Source organism: Scyliorhinus canicula, chromosome 19, assembly GCF_902713615.1.
Source record: "Scyliorhinus canicula chromosome 19, sScyCan1.1, whole genome shotgun sequence".
NCBI classification, from domain to species: Eukaryota; Metazoa; Chordata; class Chondrichthyes; order Carcharhiniformes; family Scyliorhinidae; genus Scyliorhinus; species Scyliorhinus canicula.
In genome coordinates this window covers 84323715-84327887 of record NC_052164.1, presented here as the reverse complement: position 1 = coordinate 84327887, position 4173 = coordinate 84323715, and positions in this window count along the sequence as shown.

The window sequence follows — 4173 nt, the reverse complement described above, 5'->3', positions numbered from 1 at the left end:
GAGGTAAATGAGGAAGGATGGGAGGATACCTCAGAGGAGTATGAATGCTAGCTTCAACTTGTAGTAGTTGGGTCTGGTGGGACTGAGTACAGTGCCACCCACATAGTGACGTAAGAGGGCACATGATCCAGAGCTGGGGTCAGCCAAGAGGTCGGCAGGGATGAGTGAAGATATAGTCTGAAGTCAGCTCCATACCTGTACCCTCTACTGTAAATGTGCGCATAGTTAGGAGTTGTGAATAAAGACTTGCCTTTGAAATACCCAAGACTGCAAAGCCTACTTCATTGTGTCCAAAGCAGATAATTCAGAACCCCATCGTATCCATAGAATCTCTGCATTGCAGAGGGTAGTCATTCAGCCCATGAACCCACACTGACCCTCCAAAAGTGCACCCCACCTTGGTCCTCTCCACCGCCCATTGCCGGGACCCCACCTAATCTGCACATCTTTGGACACTAAGGGGCAATTTGAGAATGGTCAATCCACCTAACCTGCATGGTAACATAGTGGTTAGCACTATGGCTTCACAGCTCCAGGGTCCCAGGTTTGATTCCCGGCTTGGGTCACTGTCTGTGTGGAGTCTGCATGTTCTCCCCGTGTCTGTGTGGGTTTCCTCCGGGTGCTCCGGTTTCCTCCCACAAGTCCTGAAAGACATACTTGTTAGGCAATTTGGACATTCTGAATTCTCCCTGTGTGCCGGGATGTGGCGACTAGGGGCTTTTCACAGTAACTTCACTACAGTGTTAATGTTAGCCTACTTGTGACAATAAAGATTATTATTATCTTTGGACTGTGGGAGGAAATCGGAGCACCAGGAAGAAACCCACACAGAACTGGGTGCGGGTGAATTGTCTGTTTCTGCACTGCATATTCTATTTAATGTAATCACGAATTTGCTGGAATTTCAATTTCAGTAGAAAAAAAATGAAATAAAAACTCGCCAAATAGAGTCTAAAAATATTAATTGTTATGTGAAGGCAAAGGAGAGAAGAACCAAACCTTAAGCGCTGAAAGAACTGACCTTACAGATCATCCAACGTGCAATCATTTCCTGAAACAAAATTACGATTAATCATTCTGCTTGTCTTCAAAGAAAGATAGACAATTCTATGTGAAAAAGATTTGACAGCTCAACTACTTTCAGCTCATATCCTAAGTTAATTTAAGAATGTCAACTTCCTGTGAAAAGGAGACAATTATTTTGTAAGCGTGAAGGTGGAGATCTCAAAAAATAATGTGATGATCAAAAGCCGTGTATCATTTAATCACGATATGAGAGACAAGTTACTCATGCTGCTGAAAGAATACATGACAGATTGATTTCAGGAAATTATTGTGGTGCAGTAGATTCTCAAGAGGTCAAAAAGGAGCTCTGGCTTTAGAAAATGTGTGTGAGGCAAAATAACAGCACAGACTATTAGAACAGAGAACATACAGTGCAGAAGGAGGCCATTCAGCCCATCGGGTCTGCACCGACCCACTTAAGTCCTCACTTCCACCCTATACCCGTAACCCAATAACCCCTCCCAACCTTTTTTAGTCACTAAGGGCAATTTATCATGGCCAATCCACCTAATCTGCATGTCTTTGGACTGTGGGAGGAATCCAGAGCACCTGGAGGAAACCCATGCAGACACTGGGAGAACGTGCAGACTCAGCACAGACAGCGACCCATCAGAGAATCAAACCTGGGATCCTGGCGCTGTGAAGCCACAGTGTTAATTACTTGTGCTACTGTGCTGCCCATGGATGCATCAGCACTCCCATAGAGTCTTTTATATCCCCTCACAAACTTTCAACAAAATATAAGGAAACGCTGTAAGCTAAAGGAGGAGATCAGCCAGTTTGCCGCCTAGTAAGGGGCCTTCTTAAATTATACAAACTTTATTGAGCATATTCATAAGATTCTACATCTGACCAAGGTAGAATGAACAAGCTATTTTTCATGCGACAAAAGAGAAAATGTTTTCATGTCAAGATTTGCAGGTCTGATCTGAGGGTCATTGAAGCATAGAAAATAGAAGGAGGAGGAGGCCATTCAGCCCTTCGAGCCTCCGCTGCCAATCATTATAATTATGGCTGATCATCAAGTTCAGTACACTGTTCCCACCTTTTCTCCTTGATCCCCTGAGAGCTATATCTAATTCCTGCTTGAAATTACACAATTTTATCGCCTCAACTACTTTTTGTGGTAGTGAATTGGGGAGAGGTGGTGACGTAGTGGTATTGTCACTGGTCTAGTAATTCAGAGACCCACGTTAATGCTCTGGAGTCCTGGGTTCGAATCCCACCATGGCAGATGGTGGAAATTCAATCCAATAAATATCTGGAATTGAAAGTCTAATGATGACCATGAAACCATTGTTGATTGTCGTAAAAACCCAGCTGGCTCGCTGATGTGTGCTTTCCTTACCTGGTCTGGCTTACATGTGACTCCAGACCATACAGCGATGAGGTTGACTCTTAACTGCCCCCCACTCAGCTCAAGGGCAATTAAGGATGGGCAATAAATGCGGCCCAGCCAACAGTGCCCACATCCCAAGAACGAATAAAAAACAAAATCCACAGATTTCCCACTCTCTGGGTGAGGAAATTTCTCCTCACCACAGTTCTCAAAGTTTTACCCCTTATCATCAAACTGTGACCCCTAGTTCTGGACTCATCCACCATCAGGAACATTCTTTCTGAATCTACCCTGTATAATCCTGTTAGAAGTTTATATGTTTCTATGAGATCCCCTCTCGCTCTTCTAAACTCCAATTAATATAATCCTTTTAGTTTTGGCCACCATTGAAATGAGCTTTCACCTATTTTTTTTAATATACTATTTGTTAACATTCTTGGCATGTTCTGATGATCTGACTGTTCCTTCGAAATGTCAAGTCTGCGGCAGTGACTACTGATGCTGATGAAGGCTGAAGGAAGTTTAAACAAGCTACCCCTTGTTCATAAGAGAACTAATAGTTCTTGAATATTAATTCATGGCAGCTTTGAGACCTGGAATCTCTGCTGAGACATAACTGAGGAGACCAGAGGCTGGATTCTCCATTTGGGAGACAGAGTTTTGGCACTAGCGGAGAATGTGTGGACTTCCATGACTGAAAAATCAGCGCAAAACCTTCACTGATTCCGGTACCGGTGAGGGGCTAGCAACGGCGCCGAGTGAAACTCCCGCAGATCGCGCCAAAAATGGCAGGTGTATTTCCAGGTCACGGGCCGCGCATGCGCACGGCTGACAACCTGCACCGGGTCACGCCATAAAACATGGCACCAGAATGTGCACGAATCCAACTCACCAACCGCGAACCCACAGCCTTACCCTGACCACCCTCCCACCAGTCCACCCAGCCCTGGCACAGGCCCCCCTGGCCAGCGGCATGGATCCTGGCTAAGTGTGGTAGCGCCGGACATTGTCTGCAGCCGGCACGCCAGGTTTCAACACGCTCGGGACCACATGGGTCCCAAACCGTTGGGAACTTGGCCCATCGTGGGTGGACCAGCCGATGACGCTCCAATGGCGTTGAAAGGGCACGCGCCATGAGTCACGATGATGATGGTTTCAAGGGAGCAGAGCATGGCAGACCTTCGTCAAACCGGCGCAGGCCCCGATTCCAGAGTTGAAATCTATTCTCCGCCCGACCGCCGATCACGATTTCGGCGTCGGGCTACGGAGAATCCAGCCCCTGTCCATTGGCTCATCAGACTGAAAACCAAGGAGTCAAGGTATCATGAGAAATCCACGATTATTTAGAAGTGCAGTTTGAATTTATTCCTGATGAGGTGTCTCCAAGCTCAAAAGAAACAGTTCTATGACGTGGTTAATAAACTTTGAGTATTCAGCTTCATTGACAAACGTGATAAGATGCTGCCATTCATTCCATCAACTAATAAGCCTAATAATGTCTGAGGAAAGCAATAAAACGTACAAACTGTTAAATGGTGTGTGGCAGTGAAGCAATTTCCTTAAAACAGCAGCGATTCTAGATGGCACATATTCATTTGGCAGCAAAGGATACCTGAGTTTCGGCAAATAGTTTTGTGATTTTTAACCTTGCTTTGCAACAGCCAAATGTTATCACTTTGGTGTCTTGTTGATTCTATCACTTCTGTTTCAATAAAAAATTGTGACTTTGTTCAAGATTTTTCTGTTTTCCCCTTCAATGAGTTAACTGT